A 25456-nucleotide genomic window follows, 5' to 3' on the forward strand; every position below is an offset into this window, starting at 1 on the left:
CCCCCCCCCCCCCGGTCCACTGGAACAGAAGATGCTCACACCCTCCATGCTCAGTTCAGATGTAAACTTCCGTGAGGCCTAATTATGTTGTTTGATTGTTTGACAAGCTCAGTTCAGGCGGAGGGTAGCAGACAAATCTGTGAAAGATTTGAAGAGACTCACTGAGGAATACAGGGGTGAGGGCACCCAGCGCCCAAGCATGCCAAAGCGGCCAGCATACAAAAAGGTCCAACTCTCTGAACTCACTTTATTTTTTTGTGTTTGTGGGAGCGAGTGTGCATGTGCGCGTGCATCTGTGTGTATGGGCGTGAATGTATCTGTGTGTGTGTGTGTGTGTGTGTGAGTGTGTGTCTGTGCAAGTGTGTGTGTATGGCAAGAGATGAGTACAATAATGTTTGAATAGTGTTAGACATTTAGCAACAACTGCTTTTTTCCTCCATATTCATGGGCATATTTAGGGAAGTGAAACATTATCTTAGTACTTAGATTGATAGACTATCTAGTGTAAAGTAATCTATCTGTCAATTCGTCCCCAAATTGTTTACGCTATGTAAATATGAAGGGCCGCAACTTTGGTTTTAGAAGTCGGTGGGACACAATATAAAAAACAGAAATACGGGGTAGATCAGCTTTAATATTTCAGATAAATTGTGTCTTCCATCATTGGAATTGTCTGTAATGTAATGTAATTTTGGTAAATATACACTACCGGTCAAAGGTTTTAGAACACCTACTCATTCAAGGGTTTTTCTTTATTTTTACTGTTTTCTACATTGTAGAATAATAGTGAAGACATCAAAACTATTAAATAACACATATGAAATCATGTAGAAACCAAAAAAGTGTTAAACAAATCAACATATATTTTATATTTGAGATTCTTCAAATAGCCACCCTTTGCCTTGATGACAGCTTTGCACACTCTTGGCATTCTCTCAACATTCGTTATTGCTTTCAGGTGTGTTAGGCCAAGACAACAGTACAGCAGACCCCCAGGGCCAGGACTGAGCAGCCCAGCAGCTAGGGATTGCCTAAATAGGTATCTCCCCTAACGTGGGCATATTTTCAGTACAGGCTCCTTTTTTTGTACAGTATTCCATATCAGGCATCCAGCCAGAACTTATGAAAGTTGCACAGTATACCCTTAATCTTAAAACAAATCTAGTGATACTGTACATCATTTTACATTTCTTCCATACATTGTGGGAGGATAACCAACTTTCCAACTAATGGCAATGCATTTATTAGCCACAGCAAATGCTAGGTTACACAGTTTCTTATGATAAGTCTCCAGTAACAACATTTTCAAGCAAACAAAAACAGGAAGAAGGGAGAATCTTCAGACATGTTGAGATAAAGGAACATACTCTTTGCCAGAATTCAGCCGGCCTTCATAAGACCACAACATATGAAAATATGTCTCCTTTTGTGCTTTACACCTCCACCAGAATAATACAATTTCTGAGTGCATGATAGTCAGTGTTACTGGGGAGGTCATGATTAGGGTTGCAAAGGGTCGGAAACCTTCCGGTAAATATCCAGACTTTTTCCGGAAATTTTCCACGGGAGATTAAGCCCTGGAATTTGGGGAATTTTGCTTAAATTCATCCAAAAAGTTAGCTTATAACAGTTAACCTTTTTTGTGGCATACACAAAAGGCAATTCTAGGTCTTGTGGCATATTTTGGTTAAACTATACCCAATTCAATGGAATTGCAACCCTCTGCATGCACAGTACATTCTTCAATCACATGTGCAGTGTACTCTAACATCACATGTACAGCTGATTCTCAAGATCTTGCACACTAATGAGATGCTATTGAGCCCACACTACTACACACGGAATTGTATTTGGGTTTTTTTACTAATTTTTTCTCATCTTTACAAGAAAATGCCACTAGCACTATCTGATGTGTGGACACATTTAACTGCAGCTAATGTAGAAGGAAAAACTGTGTGCATTTGCAAATACTGTGCCAAATCATATGTGCAGAATGCAACAAAGATGCAGAATCATCTGGCCAAGTGTATAAAGTACCCTCAGCGCTCACAACAAGCAACCTCTGACAAAAGTCCCTCTACTTATATTTGAGGTGAAAATTATGAATCAGACACCTTATCAATAGCAACAGCTCATGGTCCATCTGGAATCAGAAGTTTTTTTGACTCAATGGAGGAACATAGTCAGAGAAATGCTGATGAATGTCTTGCTCGAGCTGGGTATGCAACTGGTTCACCTCTACTCACAGGCAACGTGTATTGGAAGAGATTTCTGAATGTTCTTTGCCCAGCATACACCCCTCCAACCAGACATGCTTTATCTACTAATTTGCTGGATGCAGAGTTCAACAGAGGTCAAGTGAAGGTCAAGCAAATCATAGAGAAAGCAGACTGTATTGCAATCATCTCTGATGGGTGGTCGAATGTTCGTGAGCAAGGAATAATTAACTACATCTTCTCCACCCCTCAACCAGTATTCTACAAGAGCACAGACACAAGGGACAACAGGCACACCGTCTCTACTTTGCAGATGAGCTGTAGGCAGTCATCAATGACCTTTGACCACAGAAGGTATTTGCACTGGTGACAGACAATGCTGTGAACATGAAGGCTGCTTGGTCTAAAGTGGAGGAGTCCTACCCTCACATCACACCCATTGGCTGTGCTGCTCATACATTGAATCTGCTCCTCAAGGACATCATGGCACTGAAAACAATGGATACACTCCACTAGAGAGCCAAGGAAATGGTTAGGTAGGTGAAGGGTCATCAAGTTATAGCAGCAATCTACCTCACCAAGCAAAGTGAGAAGAATAAGAGCACCACATTGAAGCTTCCCAGCAACACCCATCGGGGTGGTGTTGTCATCATGTTTGACAGTCTCCTGGAGGGGAAGGAGTCTCTCCAAGAAATGGCCATATCCCAGTCTGCCGATATGGACAGCGCCATCAAGAGGTTCCTCCTGGATGATGTATTTTGGGAGAGAGTGGTAAGCAGCCTGAAACTCCTGAAACCTATAGCAGTAGCCATTGCACGGATTGAGGAAGACAATGCCATCCTGTCTGATGTTCAGACTCTGCTTGCAGATGCAAGAGAATAAATCCGTACTGCCCTTCCCACTTCACTGTTACTCCAAGCAGAGGAAACTGAAGTTCTGAAATACATCAAAAAGTGTGAAGACTTCTGCCTGAAGCCCATACATGCCACAGCGTACGTGTTGGACTCCAAGTATGCTGGCAAGAAAATCCTGTCTGGTGCAGAGATCAACAAGGCCTATGGTGTCATCACTATCGTTTCTCGCCACCTTGGCCTAGATGAGGGCAAGGTTCTTGGCAGTCTGGCGAAGTACACTTCCAAGCAAGGGCTTTGGGATGGAGATGCAATATGGCAGTCGTGCCAACATATCTCATCAGCCACCTGGTGGAAGGGAATTTGTCAATCTGAGGCTCTTTCCCCTGTTGCCTCCATCGTCCTCCAAATCCCACCAACATCTTACCGCTTCAAAGCGCAACTGGTCAATGTTTGGGAACACACACACCAAAGCACGCAACAGCTGACCAATACAAGGGTTGAAAAATTGGTGGCCATCCGGGCAAATTTGAGGCATTTTGAGCCTGACAACGAGCCATCCTCAACAAGGTTGGAAAGTGATAGTGAAGATAAGGCCACAGAGTCTGATGTTCAAGAGGTGGACATTGAGGAGGTACAGGGAGAAGACATGGAAGCCTGAGAGGAAGACAACCAAAGCTTTAATTTCTAGAATATCAATGTATGTTGAAAACGTTTTTTGGGAGATGCAATAGATTATTGGGGATCATTCAATATTCCCTTTCTTTTGTTGTTCAGTGAAATCATCCCATGTAAAAAGTCCATTCATTTAATTAAAGTTCAATTCGTAACTAAATTGTTTTTTAACATTTCTATTGGAAGGATTTAATCATTTGCAATTATGTCTACTTATGATAAGGTAAAAGGTTTATGTTTCTGTCTCCATATGGTATGGTAAATATATCCAATGCAAAAAACATCTACATTTAAATGGTATTAATTTGCATATATTTCCATTAATTTCCATATATTCCCGTTAATTCCCATATTGTCCCATTCATTCCCACAGAAAGTTTCCAACTCTGAATATTCCCCAAAATGTGCAACCCTACATTCTATGAATGGTCTTAAACTGCAGTAATTTCTGTCTGAGATTATATTAACATGACTGGGCATTCTAACATATCTCTATCCATTCATCATCATCATCAATAGTGTCTCCCAGGTCTTCCTCACATTTTTGTTTTACATGTTTTATGTCATAGGGAAAGCCTCTATAAAACATTGATACAGTTTGGAAATTAACTTTGGAGGTTTGTCAGACTGCCTTAAAATAGCGTCTAGCTTGTCCAGTGTTTGCTGGACAGAGAGAAAAAAGTGTTGAGTCTTTAAAAATTCACCTCACCTCTGTCACAGACTGGTCTTCCCTGGCTGCCCGACCCTGCTGAGACCCCTGTCACCATCTCATCTTCCTAAAATGAAGCATGACAAAGAATGACCTTGAAATATACATTATATTATCCAATAATAGAATCAATGGTTCATTAATTTAAATGATCATTATTCCCAGATCCCAGACTGTAGTTCTAAGCTTAAACTGCTGTCCTGTAGCTACTGTACTGTAGGTCTACCCATCAATTCAAGATGGAACCTGAGCTCTGTAGACTGGTCTTCTTTGGCTGTCTGACCCTGCTGGGACCCCTGACACTATCTGATCCTGCTAAAACATGAGCATAGTGTTGTGTATTGACTGCACTAGAGGGCTGCATTCACGCAGGATGCCACAGAGATCGCCATTTTCCATGCTGCAGGCGGGAGCGGGTGGTCAGTCAGACAATTTTGGGATTTAAATATTTTTGTTCTCCCACAGATTATTTTGAAACGGTTCTCTTTCTGCTTTGTATGCGTTACCTTACCTATTGTATCAAAAGCACATATTTTTTCGTATTATTCACACTCGCTGCTTCAACTTCAGTAGCCTACCTCTCCTAGTTGGGCGTGAGAGTTCAAGTGCGCATAGTATGAAATAGAGTAGGCTTCCTACATGGGCAGAGAATCACGTGGCAGTTAACTTGTGCATCTGTAAAAGTTTGTGAGGGTTTTAGTTGACAAGCCAAATTTTTCAGCCTCCTGAGGTTGAAGAGGCACTGTTGCGCATTCTTCACCACACTGTCTGTGTGGGTGGACCGTTTCAGTTTGTCCGTGATGTGTACTCCGAGGAACGTAAAACTTTCCACCTTCTCCACTGCTGTCCTGTCGATGTGGATAGAGGGATGCTCCCTCTGCTGTTTCCTGAAGTCCACGATCATGTATACATGGGTGGAGAAGCATGGGGCAGTTATCTTTCCAAGGAAATGTACTTCCTCAATAGGTCTATGATTAGGCTATAGTTTACTATATTGCCTAGAAATAGCTCTAAAAATTGATCAGCCATATTTCTTAGTCTGAAAATCTTCCCACTCCTAAAAGGTAGGCTATAAAAATAGCTCAAGAGAAAGTGCAAGTCTCCCATGTCACGTCCTGACCAGCAGAGGGAGCAATTGTAGTAGTTTTGGTCAGGACGTGGCAGAGATTTTTGTGTTACGTGTGAGTTGATTGTTGGACTCCCAATTGAAGGCAGGTGTGTTGCGTTGCCTTTGATTGGGAATCCTATATAGTAGTGTGTGTTTTTCCTTGTGGTTGTGGGTAATTGTTTCTGTTCAGTGTGTTATGCTGTCAGTACTGTTTAGCTGTCGGTTATTTATTGTTTTGTAAGTGTATCTACATTTACGTCATTTAGCAGACACCCTTATCCAGAGCGACTTACAGTAGTGAATACATACATTTCATGCATTTTTTTTGTACTGGCCCCCCGTGGGAATCGAACCCACAACTCTGGCGTTGCACACACCATGCTCTACCAACTGAGCCACACGTTTGCATTAAAGATGACGAACACAAACTCCGCTGCATTTTGGTCCACTTCTCTCCATGACGACAGCCCTTACACTCCAACTCTGCTCCCTTCAAACTACATCTAGCATATTGACTAATATAGCCCAGTAATACAATGTAAGGGCCGTGTGAGAATCTCTGGTAATTTAACCTATTTCTTAAGTAACTTTGAGCATTTGATATTGCCTATAGGGTGCAAAATTGCTGGGACCATGGCTGGTAAGTGAGCTGCGTCATCTACGCCTAAAACAACATTGCAGGACTGCAGTTGGGTTTGGGACCAGGTTTTGCAATAGCGGGTTGGAATCAGACAGAAAGCCAACGGATGCGGCGGGAGCAGGATGAATAAATCAGCTCCGTGCAGACCTCTACAGTACACCATGACAGTGAAGCCTGTAATGATAGAGCTGTTTATTACTGTCTATTAGTGTGAAAAGTAAGGAATTAGCTAGGGAAACTGACAGATCAAAAAAGTTACATTGCCATACTGACTAATATAACTCACATTTCACTGAAAAAATGTCAGAATATCAATCTTCAATCGTTTTACCGATTGTTTCATCGTTTGATTCAGGTCTAGTTTGATTGTGGCAAAAATAATAGCTCATGTTAACCAGCTTTTGTCCAGCTCTCTCTCTAACAGTACATCAACTGTCAAAAGTTAATTTACTTCTGAAACGGGACAAAACAAAGGCTACAAATATTTCCATATATCCAACTGCTGTTAGATAGCGATGTCAGGTGGCTATTATTACTATCTGACAGATAACTAGAGGCTAGAGCTGACCTGGCTGTGGTAGCTACTCACTAGTGTAGCTTATTCATTCACCTCAGTCAAGAGGGGATGAAACATTAGCTAACGTTACATGTCAGTTACAATACTAGGTCAGCACTGCAAATAAACACTAGTTTAGTTATTTTTCTGTTAAGTTAAACAGCAGTTACCTTGGCAGCTACATAAGTCAACTAAAGAGTAGCCAGTTTCTGTTCTGCTTCCTTTTACAACTCGGTGAAAGAGCGCAACACGTACACACTATGTTTAACTCTCCCGTGCTGGTCCAGCCAGCCTTCTAGAAACTTAGCCTTCATACAGCCTGTCAGCCCACTCTGTGGTGTCCGCATGGTCCTAAATCCAGTCAGATCAACACTCCAAACAGCCTACCCGACCTCTCAGAGGCGTCCGCATGGTTCATAAAGCACACTGTTGTCACGTTTTGTATCACATTCCAATAATGAAACTGGGGGGAGGGGACAAAAATGCAATTTCAGAATGTGGGGGGGACCAGTGAAAGTTGAGCCCCTGGGAAAAAGTATCACCATAATTTCACCATATCAAGATCACAGTCAAAAAGCAAGCTGAGATCTACCGCTCAGATCTTTTAAAAACATGAGTTATATGTAATATTAACCTAATAAAAACAGTTCTGTAGGAATGAGGTTTGTGCAGTAGGCCTAATATATTACCACAGCATATTGGGTATATGCTTGGCATGCCGATATTGTTCTTCTCAGACTATATTATATTTCAAAACATGAGCTTTGATAACAAAATAGACCCGTTGGTGTAGCACTCGTGAGGCTCAGCTGAGCATAAACTGAAATAATTAGCTTTTTTATTTTACTGGACTGATAGTAACTGCATCTGATGGTCATGGTGCTTTCAAGACAACTAGGAACTTGAAAACAAAAAGAGGTAAAATCATGATGTCAGTGATCTTCAGGTCGGAGAGTCGGAGCTCTAGAAAGATGCCTGAGTTTCTGACTTGCAATTCCGAGTTGGATAACAGTTAAAAGGATTTTTCCCAGTCAGATAAAAAAAAATATTCCAAGTTCGCAGTCGTCTTGAACGCACTGAAGTCGGAGATTCCGATTTGTTTTGACCCATGGCGAAGGTAGGGAGAGCACGGTCCCTGCTCTCTCCTTCCTTTCCTCTGGTGAGACTGAGCAGATGGTGAAACTTGATTCGCACAGCATCAGCCTCATGCACAAATTTATGTTGTTCCTATGACCAGAGAAAGTTAAATATTCCTCGATATTAAAAAGACACGACGAAATGCTAATAATAATAAAATCGCAGGGCTATCAATAGCCTACTACTAATTCGATGCAGCTGCAATGCAAGTGGAAGTAGGGAAAAGCAAGTTTTATGTTTTGTAACAGTGTTGAATAAAAACAGTGTTGACAGTGCTGAACAAAAACTTAGACATGAACTCACTCAAAACAGCAGCTCTTTGCTGTTTTCTTTGATAGTCTCTCTCTGGTCATGATTTTAAAAGTTATGAAATCACACATAGGCTAGTATTTGACTTCTGTGGCCGGGGTCATGGAAGCTCTAGGCATGGTGATGTGAGCTATCCAAATTGCCAGGGCAGTAGACCTAATTGATTTAGCCCCAGATCTGCGCCCGGTAGGCGGAGTTTGTCTTTTCAGACAAATGAAATGTTTCTAAATGGAAACACTTTATCTACCTGGTGCACAGGGCTTCTGAATCAAGTGCACCTACCGCCAACAGTGAGACAAAAAATACAAATAAAAGCGCGCAAGCCTTAATCGTTGGCTTTCGACAGAAATGTTTGGTGATCGACACTAGGAATGCCTTGAAGATCGTCCAGCCGATCCCATGATGACTGGTTGGCTACCACTGCAGTAGGGGATGAGATAGTAGAAGAAACACTGACTCATCGCAAAACCTGTCAATTGGAGCTAATTGTGGAGTTTCCACACAATCCTAAATAATTTCTGAACCATGATCCAGCCCTGTGCTTTAAACTCACCACACATTCTGGTGAGCACATTTAGAACCATCAGTACAGTACAGAATGTTTCACTCACTTAACTTCATCATCATCCGTCTGAACTGAAACTGACTTTAACATCATTCCCTCCCTGCTATCCTGCCAGAGCAGCAGAAGCAGCAACCAGATCTGGGAGTGGAACCAGGCTTGTGGTGCCGCCCCTGGCACCTTCTTAGAAGCTGAGCTACATCACTGCTATCCCCTCCTCCGCTTCCCCCCCTCCACTCTGCGAGGGCTAGAACATCAAACCAGCCCCCTCACAGTGGGATTACTCAGTGACATCACCATAACTGTGTCACTTTACTCCTGTCAGAAGCCGCCTCGTCATTCTGTTTGCCTGATCCCATGATACCCGCGTCGATGGAGGGAAGGAGGGAGGGAGGAAAGGAGAGAGCATATTGCACCATTCTGCTGCGCGCTCCACACTCACTCTCCCCAGAGCCCCCTGGGCATGTTCACCTCTACATAGTCAAGGACCCTCCGTCCCTCCTCCTTCAATCCCAAAACAGCAGGGGCCATAACATTCCATTTATTTTTACTACTTCGGCCTGAAATACACACATCTATTAGCATTTTATTTATAGATTTAGAGATTTAAAGACCCAGCAAAAGTGTTTTGTCATTCTATTTACAGTTGAAATCGGAAGTTTACATACACTTAGGTTGGAGTCATTAAAACTTGTTTTTCAACCACTCCACACATTTCTTGTTAACAAACTATAGTTTTGGCAAGTCAGTTAGGACATCTACTTTGTGCATGACACAAGTCGTTTTTCCAACAATTGTTTACAGACACTTATAATTCACTGTATCACAATTCCAGTGGGTCAAAAGTTTACATACACAATGTTGACTGTGCCTTTAAAAAGCTTGGAACATTCCAGAAAATTATGTCATGGCTTTAGAAGCTTCTGATAGGCTAATTGACATCATTTGAGTCAACTGGAGGTGTATCTGTGGATGTATTTCAAGGCCTACCTTCAAACTCAGTGCCTCTTTGCTTGACATCATGTGGAAATAAAAATAAATCAGCCAAGTCCTCAGAAAAAAAATTGGAGACCTCCACAAGTCTGGTTCATCCTTGGGAACATATTCACAATGCCTGAAGGTGCCACATTCATCTGTACAAAGAATAGTACGCAAGTATATACACCATTGGACCACGCAGCCGTCATACCGCTCAGGAAGGAGATGCGTTCTGTCTCCTAGAGATGAATGTACTTTGGTGTGAAAAGTGCAAATCAATCCCAGAACAGCAGCAAATGACCTTGTGAAGATGCTGTAGGAAACGGGTACAAAAGTATCTATATCCACAGTAAAATGAGTCCTATATCGACATAACCTGAAAGGCCGCTCAGCAAGGAAGAAGCCGCTGCTCCATCCCAACTGTGAAGCACGGGGGTGGCAGCATCATGTTGTGGGGGTGCTTTGCTGCAGGAGGGACTGGTGCACTTCACAAAATAGATGGCATCATGAGGGAGGAAAATTATGTGGATATATTGAAGCAACATCTCAAGACATCAGTCAGGAAGTTAAAGCTTGGTCGCAAATGGGTCTTCCAAATGGACAATGACCCCAAACGTACTTCCAAAGTTGTGGCAAAATGGCTTAAGGACAACAAAGAAGGTTTTGGAGTGGCTATCACAAAGCCCTGAACTCAATCCTATAGAAAATTTGTTGGCAAAACTGAAAAAGCATGTGCGAGCAAGGAGGCCTACAAACCTGGTTCAGTTACACCAGCTCTGTCAGGAGGAATGGGCCAAAATTCACCCAACTTATTGTGGGAAGCTTGTGGAAGGCTACCCAACATGTTTGACCCAAGTTAAACAATTTAAAGGCAATGCTACCAAATACTAATTGAGTGTATGTAAACTTCTGACACACTGGGAATGTGATGAAAGAAATAAAAGCTGAAATAAATCATTCTCTCTATTATTATTCTGAAATTTCACATTCTTAAAATGAAGTTGTGATCCTATCTGACCTAAGACAGGGAATTTTTACTAGGATTAAATGTCAGGAATTGTGAAAAACTGAGTTTAAATGTATTTGGCTAAGGTGTATGTAAACTTCCGACTTCAAGATTATATTTTATATTATATTCTGTTCAGAGGGCAAAGTAAGCCACCATATTCTTATGCTTTAGTCTAGTCTCAACCATACATAAAAACAATATTGTTTTTTTTGTTTTGTTTTTTTTTTACACTAAGAATTACCACATTCCAGTTTTCCTTGAAGACAGTGTGTTAAAAGACGTCAAGTGCCTTGCTAACATTGTGAATGAGTGGGGGACTCAGTTAAAGCAGCAGAGTTAATAAAACTCAAGTGTGGCGATATATGTAGGTCTTTCTCCCTCGTTTGGTACAGTGCACTGTTCAGAGCAGATTAAAATCAGGCTAAACTACTCTGCCTCCACTGCCTGTACTGTCGGAGAAGAGAGGAGAGATGGAGGAGAGGAGAAATGGTGAGAGTAGAGATGGAGGAGAGCAGAGAACAGCTTGTTAAAATTCTATGAGAGAAATCCATAATGGGCTGAGCGGCCTCACTCGCAAGTTCTTCTTCATGTTCCTTCACAAAGCACAAGTCCCCCAGCACCTTTTGATGTTAATCTACATCACTTTAATCCTCCGCTCATCTGAAGATACCCCTCGTCTCATGGACTAAGGTCTCTCACTAACCCCATCACTCCCCTGAAAATTGGAACGAATCATGATATCTGACATCATTCCACGTGATCAAGATCGCTTTAGTTTATTAATACTAACGATCTCAGTTGATGTGTGAAGTAAATACCTATGCTATGCCTGTTAAATAGATCATTTGAACCTTTTTAATGTTGATCCAATGCGTTTGCAGTTAATCATTAAGAGCAAACACTGTTCATTTAAAAGAGAGATATATAAATCTTCAAAGCAGAAATTAATCTCAAGAGGTTATCTATTCGAGGAGGCAGGGAAACAAATTAGTGTTAAAATAATTGAAGGACATGAAGCCACTATGAGACTTCAAAGTAATAGATATAACCACTAGTTTCCCAGACAGAGCTGGCAGGATACACTAGACAGGATCACAAATATGTTCAAGAGAGTAGGTCGGGTGAGTGTGTGTGTGTATGTGTGTGTGTGTGTGTGTGTGTGTGTGTGGGTGTGTGTGTGTGTGGGGGTATGTGTCTGTACTTTTCAGTTTTTAAACAACTAATTGACAGATATTGATTAAATTATTTGAATTCCATTTACATTTTTTTCTGTGAGCTCAACACGCACACGTTGCGCTGCGGTTTCTCTAGAGATAAATCCAATGATTTAAATATTCACTAGACGACAGGGGGCACTGTTTTGAAGCTACCTCACCTCCATCTTGGCACTCCCCCACCGTTGTAAAAAATATTTTGAAAGCTATAGAAATGCATTTATTAATGTTTACATTTGTTTTGCCACGTTCATTATATTACAGACACCTTAATGCATACTTTTGTCCTTGAAACATTTAAATTAAATACTTTATAATTACATTCATCCCTATGGAGGACTGCTCCTCCTGAGGAGTGCCAATATGGCTAACCGGTGGCTTGGGCAAAACATAGCATCCGCAATCCTGGGATTATATACATCATTGGATAAATCAGATCATGCCCACACTGTGCGATTTAGTAGGGAGTTCTAGTTTCCAACAGGCCAATGTTCTGCATAGATTAGCAAAGAAATAATTCCAGTTTTTTTTTACAATTGCGAGGACCCATTTCTCAATAGTTAGGTCACTTTTTCAAAACTCTTCACACAGATCTCCTAACTAACTTTCAGCTTGGCACAGCAGTTAATTTCACGTTCAAAATGCCCTAAAACTACCAAAACACTTCATACATGTCTCAAATCAACTCGTTCTTCCATAACACTAGCAAAGGTTGTCACCCAACAAGCACACGTTGTCACTCATGAAACCTCTCTACTGTTTAGAATTCACTGCAGTATATGTTACAGGAATGTATCAGACATGATGCAATTTGCTTCAATATGTTTTATGTCATTTTATGGCAGTGAGGGATTCCAAAATACAATCATTTTTATATACACCATCTACCGATACAGATACAGTAGCAATACTAGTCAACCCTGTCTTATGCATTTGGCCACAGGTTCTCATCCACGTCACATCTTATGTCATCTTGGGCAATATATTTTATTAAAATAAAGTGATGGTTAATAAGTGATAAGCCGTAATGGGCAGCCACTACCATCATGGGACTTCTATTAATCATTTTATTCTGTGTTGTTACAGTATTCAGCATTCAGCATTCAACCCACATAATGCATTGTGCATTTCATGTTTTTAAAAAAGAATCAGAACTGAAAATCGTGATTATTTTTTAATAATCGAACCCAAAACCGAACCGACCTAAAAAAACACTTATCGCTCAGCAGTAGTGTGCTTGCGAGTGTGTGTGTGTGTGTGTGTGTGTGTGTGTGTGTGTGTGTGTGTGTGTGTGTGTGTGTGTGTGTGTGTGTGTGTGTGTGTGTGCGTGCATGTGTTTGTGTGTGCATGTGTGTGTGTGTGGGTGCGTGTGTGAGTATGTGTGCATGAGTGGGTGAGCTTGTGTGCGCATGATGTGTGGGTGTGGGAGGGTGGGTATTTGGGTATTTGGGTGCATGCATGCTTTTTTTGTGAACAATGTTTTATTCCATATAAATACTGGGATTGATAAATACAATAGGCTACAGACGCCAACTTGGTAATGTAAACACTGACAGAGATAAATAAAATAAAAAATACATTTAAAAAGGAAGCAAGGCATTCACAGTAACTTTTACAATATCAATAATCACTGTCCATTACCTGAGAGTGTGAACTATTATCTTAATCTATGACATGAATTCTACATTCTAAATGGAAGCCAAGTGAAATGACAATGCCTGTGTATAGCCCAGCTGTTTGGTTTTAAGGGTGTTCCAGTATCCACTAACTGCCGTGTGGTGAGACAGTTTGCAGAGATACCAGTTACATGATTTCTTTTTTTTTTTTTTTTTACAAAAGATGATGTGGATGCACTGAGTAGAGTCTGGCAGAATCATGCAGGTTCTCTGAAATGGTTCCCTCCTGTCAAAAACGTGGACACTGATTCACGCAGGCTCTCTGAAGCGCTGCCCTACTGTCAAAAGCTTGGACAAAGATGAAGAAAAACTATGAATATTATATCCCATTGTCTTATAGTGAGAGGGAGGATGGGTATTAACAGAGACTGCATCTCCCCTTGGTCTGACAGAAGTATAATTTTGTGAAAAGCCAAGGAGATTAGTGTAGTTCAATTTAAAGTCTGTGGTGTAGCTAGTTACATTTTATAAGGACCCTGAATCACCCTTCAATGTATTTTGTTCTTCAAGGTTGACAACACTCAAGCACAGAAATAATCATCATTTAACACCTATCTTCAGTCTAATCTCACTTGTATATTTAAAGAATCAAAATTACTTTCAATTGTTTACTTTGAGAAAAACACTCCTTAGGCTTATTGAAAACACTGACTGTGTTTTCTCTGTCTGTATGAAAAAAATACTTCTGGCTACGGCACCCAAAGACTAATTTATAGAATATAAGAGGTTAGTATTAGTTGAGTACATCTTATCGTGCATTTTATACCGAAAACACTCCCAATACTTGGTTACGGAAAAGTAGACCTAGAGTGGAGAAGAGGAGAGGAGAGAAGAGTAGGGAAGTGTAGAGGTATAAAGGTGATGGATTAGTCGTGATGTCTTGGATGTGTTCACCAACATGAAAAGGTCAACTTTACAGTTAATACAGCATATAGTTGATGCGTGATGCCACTGGGCCTGAAGTAATGTCCTTGTCACTCCTATTATTTTCCTCTGTGCCGCCGTCATATTTTTAAAGGTCTCGTCTACTGTTTGCTCGTCACCCTGCCCAACATTTCCACAGACTGTACGGCTATGACTCTATGGTGTTTTATTGTGAAAGGAAACACGAGAAAAAAAGCAATTTCATGCACCAGAAGACTGGATGTATAAACAAAATGGATCTGGATATCCTCATGAAAGTCATAAAGCCTTCGTAAGATGCTCTGCTTAACATAATTCTTCAGAGACAATATATAGGAAATGTTTAGATGGTGTCAGAGCACTGGCCTGTGTTAGAAGCACTGATTCTGAAAGCCAATGCTTTGAAAACTTGAATGGGTGAATTCAACTTTCAAATGGCAAGTCACACAAAATGTGCTCTCATATCATATTGCAAATGTCATTACCTTGTGAGCCTTGATAAGTTTAATTGATATTATTACATACACTACCCTGGGGAATTAAAATACTTGCTTCATTTGCGACTACCATCATAATTTTCTCTTTTTGGTAAATAATCTAGTGAAACTATACAACAAATTCATTTGACATGTTTGGGGTATATTCCGCTATTTTGAGCTGTTCTGGCCCATTTAGCATTTTCCACTGATGAACAGAAGACCATGGAAACAGAGCCCAAGGAATGCACATATGGATGGTAAATATAGCTAGTCAATGTGATATAATATATGTACACAACACACATGTAGTGATAAGGGGTTGGGGAGCTGTGGTGTATTTGCTATATTAGTAATGCCTAGCAGCACAGTATAACATCCCCTTCAGTTTAAATCAGCCCCATGTGGTTTGACATGTGTCAACTGCAGCCTTCTGTACAGTATCTAGCACTCCAAATCTACATAAAATGAATAATCAACAAAATAGCGATTTTGGTCAAAATGGTGGGAGGTCTCGCTCAATCAAATGCATGAATAACCATGGGGTAGGTAGATCTGTCCTCGGATTAGAGTTATAGTTTACCCACCAGTTACCATTAACGACACCATAGTCCAAAGAAAGTTTCAATCCGCTTTCTCTGATTGCAAAAGTGACTGATTCTGAATAAGCATGAGAGACAAACAGTTGAATAAAATGTGGTGGGAATATGACGTGCATACCAGGCAGGTGCATGGGTGCATTTACGGACCAGATAATTATCAATCCGACAAGATTTTGTTATTAGAGCCGTTTCAACTATTTAGTGCATTAAAGATAATTAACTATACAGCACCGTTAATATGTATTGTGCCTACTCACCTCTTCTCTCTGACTGTGAGAGCACTCACACACAATGGTGCTCCTTAAACATGGTTGCTGATTACAGGATGATATCCACCTTTCACATGGAGATTTACTATCCAGTGATTAGCATTAGCTCCATACAGAACACGACAAAAGACCACATTCACAATGCCCTTTTCCTTGCTAACATTCACATGAATTTAATTTGCATAATTTCAAGTGTACAATTACACAATACCAGCTTGATGGTTGTTAGTTTGTGTGTTGTGAGGTCAGCTTAATTTTCATATCTATAAATTATCATTACATGTTTTGTATATTGTTCATGTAATTTTCAAGGAACACAATGCCTTTTCAATGTTCTTTTATATGCCATTTTCTGTACTTACTTTTACATCCATTTTTTGAATTGTATACAATCACAGGACAATACTAGCTTGATGGCCCTCTCTAGCTCAGTTGGTAGAGCATGGCACTTTAGCACAACTTAACTCCTGTAAGGCTGTCAAACATGTCCAATCACCATCCAGTTGTCCATGTTTCATAATCATGTATAGCTTCTGCTTCTTTGAAAAAAGGACTCAGCCATTAGTGTCTATTGGTTGACTTAGCCAACCACCTGGGGAAAAAAAGAGCGACCAGACAATGCACATCGAGACAGAACCTTCTCCAACTTTTTCCTGGACTATCAGCTTATCATACAACAAGGTGAGATTAAAAACCTGAATTTTACTGCAATGGCAATATTAACCAGAGCCAACTTGTTTTCCAACAGTAGAATTTAGCTAAATAGTAACCGCTAACTTGTAGCTAGCTATCAATAGTTGCTGCTTAGCTTAGCTGCCTGGCAAGCTAGCTAGCTGTCTAGCTAGTATGGTAACGGTACAGTAATGTTACAGTAGCTCTAGAATTTATTTTAATAGGTAAGAGAACTGTGTCAAATGGTGAGATCTACAATATGATACAATCTGCGAACATTACCAAGGTTTAGTTATTGTCCATTTTAGTAAATGCTATTCGGCTAGCTAGCTTAGATTGTTAGCTATCTAGCTAACGTTTGGCAGCTATGTAAACAGCTTACAGTACGGTCATTCATAATTTGGTAACATTACAGTAGGCATTCACTTTCAATGGGGGGAGCTGTCAGAGTTAGTGTCACCTGATGTTTTTTACTAGCTAGCTAGGTAGCTATATTATTATGCTAGCTAAGTTAGAAAATGCTTTGATATTGCGGACATTTGCCACCACAGGGGTTTGGCCTGCCAATGCGGGCAAAAGGCCAGCTCCGTGGCAGAAGAGGTAGTATGACCTCTTTCAGGAGGTATGTATACTGCTCAAAAAAATAAAGGGAACACTTAAACAACACAATGTAACTCCAAGTCAATCACACTTCTGTGAAATCAAACTGTCCACTTAGGAAGCAACACTGATTGACAATAAATTTCACATGCTGTTGTGCAAATGGAATAGACAACAGGTGGAAAGTATAGGCAATTAGCAAGACACCCCCAATAAAGGAGTGGTTCTGCAGGCGGTAACCACAGACCACTTCTCAGTTCCTATGCTTCCTGGCTGATGTTTTGGTCACTTTTGAATGCTGGCAGTGCTTTCACTCTAGTGGAAGCATGAGACGGAATCTACAACCCACACAAGTGGCACAGGTAGTGCAGCTCATCCAGGATGGCACATCAATGCGAGCTGTGGCAAGAAGGTTTGCTGTGTCTGTCAGCGTAGTGTCCAGAGCATGGAGGCGCTACCAGGAGACAGGCCAGTACATCAGGAGACGTGGAGGAGGCCGTAGGAGGGCAACAACCCAGCAGCAGGACCGCTACCTCCGCCTTTGTGCAAGGAGGAGCAGGAGGAGCACTGCCAGAGCCCTGCAAAATGACCTCCAGCAGGCCACAAATGTGCATGTGTCTGCTCAAACGGTCAGAAACAGACTCCATGAGGGTGGTATGAGGGCCCGACGTCCACAGGTGGGGGTTGTGCTTACAGCCCAACACCGAGCAGGACGTTTGGCATTTGCAAGAGAACACCAAGATTGGCAAATTCGCCACTGGCGCCCTGTGCTCTTCACAGATGAAAGCAGGTTCACACTGAGCACATGTGACAGACGTGACAGCCTGGAGACACCGTGGAGAACGTTCTGCTGCCTGCAACATCCTCCAGCATGACCGGTTTGGCGGTGGGTCAGTCATGGTGTGGGGTGGCATTTCTTTGGGGGGCCGCACAGCCCTCCATGTGCTCGCCAGAGGTAGCCTGACTGCCATTAGGTACCGAGATGAGATCCTCAGACCCCTTGTGAGACCATATGCTGGTGTGGTTGGCCCTGGGTTCCTCCTAATGCAAGACAATGCTAGACCTCATGTGGCTGGAGTGTGTCAGCAGTTCCTGCAAGAGGAAGGCATTGATGCTATGGACTGGCCCGCCCGTTCCCCAGACCTGAATCCAATTGAGCACATCTGGGACATCATGTCTCGCTCCATCCACCAACGCCACGTTGCACCACAGACTGTCCAGGAGTTGGCGGATGCTTTAGTCCAGGTCTGGGAGGAGATCCCTCAGGAGACCATCTGCCACCTCATCAGGAGCTTGCCCAGGCGTTGTAGGGAGGTCATACAGGCACGTGGAGGCCACACACACTTCTGAGCCTCATTTTGACTTGTTTTAAGGACATTACATCAAAGTTGGATCAGCCTGTAGTGTGGTTTTCCACTTTAATTTTGAGTGTGACTCCAAATCCAGACCTCCATGGGTTGATAAATTGGATTTCCATTGATTATTTTTGTGTGATTTTGTTGTCAGCACGTTCAACTATGTAAAGAAAAAAGTATTTAATAAGATTATTTCATTCATTCAGATCTAGGATGTGTTATTTAGTGTTCCCTTTATTTTTGTTGAGCAGTGTATTATGACAAGAGATAATGGAAAAACATGCATAGGCCTATGATATTTGACTTTGTGCTAATCTAGAAAACATACTGTATTACTAGAAACAGGTACATGGCATTAAATGTAGGCCTTTACTACTAATGAACAGAAACTTTTTATATTATTTGGCCATTATATTGTCATTGTATATTGAAACAGAGAGAATATGCAGTGTCAAAGTCCCAGGCTGTGATCTTGTCAACCAATCACAACAGGTTAAGGAAAGTTCAGACAGCCATTGTTCATCACCCCTTGACTCACGGTTTCAGGTGTGGGGGATGGGTAGTGGGGTGAGCTGCTGGAGAGTTCCGCCAGTGCCTGCATCTGCTGTTCCATTGAGGACTGCATTGAACTTGTTGTCCATGGTAAATATATATATTTTTTGCCATATTATTTTCCCTCATCTACTATGGTGCCATGCCTGCACCCGCTCCCCCTCTCTGGCGCTCGAGGGCGCCAGGCGGCCCATCATGACGCGTATCAGCACTTCATGGGACTCACCTGGACTCTATTACTTTATTGATTGCCTCCCCTATATCTGCCACTTCCTCAGTTTCTTCCCTGTGTCTGCATTATTGTCGTTATGTTTCCCCTGTCCAGATGCTGTCCTTGGGAACTGGGGGTGCCTCAGCTGGCTCGTCGGGCTCCCACGCCTCGGCCGGCCCATCAGGCTCGCCCAGGTGGGACACCGGGTGGCGCCCCTATAGGGGGGAGGGGGTACATTTCATGCCTGCTCTCGCACCCACTCTCTAACGCTCGAGGGCATCACCTGTTGATGATATCTGGATATGTGCATGTACACCCTGGCCCACCTAATGTTGCTAGCCCCAATTCTGACTTGTGCTCTGATATCTGCTTCACTGATTTCTGCTCTCGTAAAAGCCTGGGTTTTCTGCATGTTAACACTAGAAGTTTATTACCTAAAATGGATCAATTGAAAGTGTGCGTTCACAGCTCCAATCCAGATGTTTTGGTCATTACTGAGGCGTGGTTAAGGAAGAGTGTTTTGAATACTGATGTTAACCTTTCTGGTTATAACCTTTTTCGGCAAGACAGATCTTCCAAAGGTGAGTGAGTGGAAATCTTTACCAAGGATCACCTTTAAGCATTAAACTTTCAAAAAGCTCTTTGTTGACTGTTGCTGGATGCCATCGTCCCCATCAGCATCGGCCTATACCCTACCTGCCCTAAGCTCTCTCCTGGCCCCTTACACTAAGTCTGAATTTGTCCTGCTGGGTGACCTAAACTGGGACATGCTTAAACCACCTGAGTGGTTTAAGCAAGTCCTAAAGCAATGGGACTCCCTAAATCTTTCTCAGATTATCACCAATCCCTCAAGGTATGACTCCAAACACCCAGAAAAGGCTATTCTCCTCGATGTTACCCTCACAAATAATCCAGATAGGTATCAGTCTGGTGTTTTCTGTAATGACCTTAGTGATCACTTGTTTTACAGCCGGTGTTCGTAATGGCTGCTCAGTGAAAGGACCTGTCCTGATTTGTCATAAAAGCTTGCTAAAAAACTTTAATGAGCAACCTTCCTTCATGAACTGGCCTCTGTAAAATGGTTTAGAATCAGCTTGATCCCCTGTCGAAGACGCTTGGACCTTCTTTTTTTATATTTTCAGTGGTATTGTTAACCTGTCTCTCCTTTCTGGGGATGTTCCCATTGCTTGGAAGGCAGCCACAGTTCATCCTTTATTTAAAGGGGGAGATCAAGCTGATTGTCACGACTCCTACCGAAGGTAGCTCCCCCTCCTGCTCGGGTGGTGCTCGGCGGTCGTTGTCACCGGCCTACTAGCTGGCACTGATTCCCTTTTTTCCCCCTTTCCGTTTATTGTTTGCATCTGTTTTGTGTTGGGCTGATTAGCTGGGCTATTTTAGCCAGTAGGCCCGCCTGCTCTGTGTGCGGGATTGTTGATCTGTGTTTTGCTTGTGTTCACGCTCATGTGTTTGAGGTGCAAGTGCGTGGTTTGCGCTGACTATTTTCTGTCCCCTGTGTTTGGGGCACTTTGGTTTTGTGTGCGCCCTGGATCGCTGTGGGGTGGCTTGTGTTCGCCGTTGTGTTCATTAAAAACACTACCCTGTATTCTCTGCTTCCTGCGCCTGACTCCGCCCCCACTATGCCCAAGCCTTACACTGATCCTAACTGTTATAGGCCTATTTCTGTTTTGCCCTGTTTATCAAAAGTATTTGTCAATAATCAACTGACTGGCTTTCTTGATGTCTATTGTATTCTCTCGGGTATGCAATCTGGTTTCTGCTCAGGTTATGGATGTGTCACTGCAACCTTAAAGGTCCTCAATGATGTCACCATTACCCTTGATTCTGAGCAATATTGTCCTACTATTTTTATTGACTTGGCCAAAGCTTTTGATTCAGTAGACCATTCCATTCTTGTGGGCCGGCTAAGGAGTATTGGTGTCTCTGAGGGGTCTTTGGCCTGGTTTGCTAACTACCTCTCTCAAAGAGTACAGTGTATAAAGTCAGAAAATCTGCTGACTCAGCCACTGCCTGTCACCAAGGGAGTACCCCAAGGCTCAATCCTAGGCCCCACTCTCTTCTCAATTTACATCAACAACGCAGCTCAGGCAGTAGGAAGCTCTCTCATCCATTTATATACAAATGATACAGTCTTATACTCAGCTGGCCCATCCCCGGATTTTGTGTTAAATGCTCTTTAACTTAGTGTCCAACAAGCTTTCTCTAACCTTAACCTTGTTCTGAACACCTCCAAAACAAAGGTCATGTGGTTTGGTAAGAAGAATGCTCCTCTTCCCACAGGTGTTATTACTACGTCTGAGGGTTTAGAGCTTGAGGTAGTCACCTCATACAAGTACTTGGGAGTATGGCTAGACGGTGCACTGTCCTTCTCTCAGCACATATCAAAGCTGCAGGCTACAGTTAAATCCAGACTTGGTTTCCTCTATCGTAATCACTCCTCTTTCACCCTAGCTGCCAAACTAACCCTGATTAAGATGACCATCCTACCCATGCTAGATTACGGAGACATGATTTATAGATCGGCAGGTAAGGGAGCTCTCAAGCGGCTAGATGTTCTTCACCATTCGGCCATCAGATTTGCCACCAATGATCCTTATAGAACACATCACTGCACTCTGTACTCCTCTGTAAACTGGTCAACTCTGTCGCAAAACCCACTGGTTGATGCTTATTTATAAAACCCTCTTAGGCCTCACTCCCCCCTATCTGAGATATCTACTGCAGCCCTCATTCTCCACATACAACACCCGTTCTGCCAGTCACATTCTGTTAAACGTCTCCAAAGCACACACATCCCTTGGTCGCTCCTCTTTTCAGTTCGCTGCAGCTAGCGACTGGAACGTGCTGCAACAAACACTCAAACTGGACAGTTTTATCTCAATTTCTTCATTCAAAGACTCAATCATGGACACTCCTACTGACAGTTGTGGCTGCTTTGTATGATGTATTGTTATCTCTACATTCTTGACATTCATGCTGTTGACTTTGCCCAATAATGTTTGCACCATCTTTTTGTGCTGCTCCCATGTTGTGTTGCTACCATGTTGTGTTGCTACCATGCTGTGTTGTCATGTTTTGCTGCCTTATGTTGTTGTCTTTATGTAGTGTTGTGTCTCTCTTGTTGTGATGTGTGTTAGTGTCCTATATTTATGTTTTATTTATTTATATTTTTTTATCCCAGGCCCCTGTCCCCGCAGGAGGTCTTTTGCCTTTTGGTAGGCCGTCATTGTAAATAAGAATTTGTTCTTAACTGACTTGCCTAGTTAAATAAAGGCTAAATAAAAAAATGTAAATACCAAAATAAATGGTCTATTGATTCTGTATCCTCACAACAAAATCTGCAGAGCTTTGATGATTTTATGCCCCAAATATTCAACATTTTTTTGGTGGCAAGAATTCCATATAATAATTTTAGCTGAAAGGCACAAAGTCTTGAGTCTTGCATTGTTTTATATATCAACTCATACACCCTGTACCATGGAATCGGTACATCAAAATTCTCTTCCCAACTATTTTGCAATCTGAATGGCACAGTTGCCATCATCCTCGTCCTCAAATGAAACTGGTATACTTTCCTATTTATGATATTTGTATTCCTCCGCCAGTTTGATCCTTTATATTGGGCAGACAGACCAGTTCCCTACTCCTCCGGCTGCCACCCGCCTCCTCCATTTTTGGGGTAATGCTGTAATCAATTGGTTGTACTCTTGGATTGAGTATACCTTTCTGTACAACTCTGATAACTCCATGAAGGACATAACTCTACCATTCCAATTTACAATATAATTTAAGAACAAAACACCCTTTTCAAACATCTTTCCCATAAATACAGGCATTTTATCAACCAGCACATTTGAGTTCAGCGATAATATTTGGTTTAATACTTGAAATTGAAATTGTAGCCAGCTGTGCAATGCTTGTTTGAAAAAGAGAGATACTTTGAAAAAAGTATCATTTCAATTAATCGAAAATGAGACATGGCAATCTGCAAAGGCAAAAAGGCAATTTTTAAACAATGGATGAGCTTTTCTTTGTATGAGCTTTTCTACTTGAGAACCATTTTTAGGATTCAAGTAAAACTTTTGAATAAGTGAAGCTTTTAGAGAGAGGTTTAGTGCTTTTATATCTAATAATCTCAACCCACCCAATTCATATTCATTATATAGATAGGCACAAATTATTTTTTCTAGTTTAGCGTTGCAGATAAAACAAAATATTTTTTGCTCATATGATTTGAAAAATTAATCATCAGGAGTAAGCAGCGCCATAAGTAAGTGAGTAAACTGAGATATGACTAAGGAGTTAATCAGGGCAATTTTTCCATGGTTGCAGGATCTTGTCTATTTTTACAAGTTTTCTATTGAAATTCATTGTGGAGAGCTTATTTATATATTTTGTGATATGAATACCAAGTATGTCTACTTCACCATCAGCCCATTTTATAGGTAAACTGCAGGTTAATGTAAAAGTTGTATTTTTTAAAAGATCCAATACGTAATATTGTACAACTTATCATAATTAGGTTTTAGTCCAGAGAGTACAGAAAAGTTATCTAGATATTCAATGAGACACAGCTTGCGGACTTAATATAAAACTTGAGTCATTGGCATACATGGACACCTTTTGTTTTTAAGCCTTGGATTTCTAATTCTCTAATGTTGTTATTGGATCTGATTTTAATAGCTAGCATTTCGATGGCCATAACGAATAGATATGGTGACAGCGGACACCATTGTTTAACTCCTCTTGACAATTCAAAACTCACTGAGAAGTAACCGTTCTTCATTATTTTACACCTGGGGTTGCTATACATTATATTTTTACCCATTTTATAAGAGAATCACCGATGTTGAAAAAATCCAGGCATTTATAAATAAAATCCAGTCTTACTTTATCAAATGCCTCTTCAAAATCCGTTATAAATACCAGACCTGGCTTCTTAGATGTTTCATGATGTACTATTATTTGTAGTAGTTGTTGTATATTATCTCCAATGTATCGTCCATGTAAAAAAAACCTGTCTGATCAGGATGAACAATATCTGGTAAAACCCTTTTAATTCTGAGTGCTATGCATTTCGCTAGATTTTTTGCATCACAACATTCAAGTGTAAGGGGCCTCCAGTTTTTTAGATAGACTAGATCCTTTTTTTGCCATCTGGGTCTTGTTTTAATAGAGAAATCAGACTTTCCTTCTGTGTACCTGACAGACTACCATTTCTATAGGAGTAGTTAAAACAATCTTACAATGGAGCTTTAGTATATCAAAAAAGGCTTGATATACCTCTATTGGTATGCCTACCAGCCCTGGGGTTTTTCCAGACTGAAAGGATTTAATACCCTCAAAAAGTTATTCCTCTGTAATTTGGCCTTTGCACTGATCTTTCTGTACATTTGTTTATTTTCTGTTTTTTATATTATTTGGAAAGAATTCATTACCGTAATCTACATTCAGTGGGAGAGAATGAGACGGAAAAGAGAACATCTGCCTAAAATATTCTGCTTCCTCTTTTAAAATATAATTCAGAGAATGATTCCATACTAATCCCATACTTTTTTTCGTAACCTGAAGTCCCGGTAGAATTTAGTACAGCCATGGTGTTATGGAGCTGTCTCGGAATAGCTGTCCATCTATAAAGAGTTTGTCCACAATGAGAAAGGCACGCTTACCCTTCTCCCTCTGTTGTCTCTGTACCGGATACAGTCTCTTACGACGTTCGTTTATCTCCCTTGGAAATTGGTCATTGAGGCCAAATTTGGTCCCTTTAAGCTCCCTTCCCCTGCTTTTGATCAGCTCCTTTTGCTGGTGGTGTTCAAATTTTGCGATGATCAGTCGGGGACCCTTGGTCTTGTTGCTCCGAGCTCCAAGTCTGTGTACTCGGTGGAAAGCCACCTTCTTTACAGTCTCTATAGGAAGTTTCAAGGCGGACTACATGAATTCTCTGATCGCGCCCTCTGGATTATTGGATGCATCCTCAGGAATCCCAGAAAAAAAATGATTTTCATGCATGCTACGACTTTGTATGTCTGGTAGCGACTCCTTCGTCACCCTGTTTTCCCTGAGTAGACAATCCATGTTGGAATCGTGGATTTTAACCTTGGCTGTGAGTGCCTTGTTCTCTCCTTGGAGCGTGAGAATTTCACTCTGGCTAAACTCCA

The sequence above is a fragment of the Salmo trutta genome, chromosome 25, assembly GCF_901001165.1.
Source record: "Salmo trutta chromosome 25, fSalTru1.1, whole genome shotgun sequence".
In the NCBI taxonomy this organism is placed as follows: Eukaryota; Metazoa; Chordata; class Actinopteri; order Salmoniformes; family Salmonidae; genus Salmo; species Salmo trutta.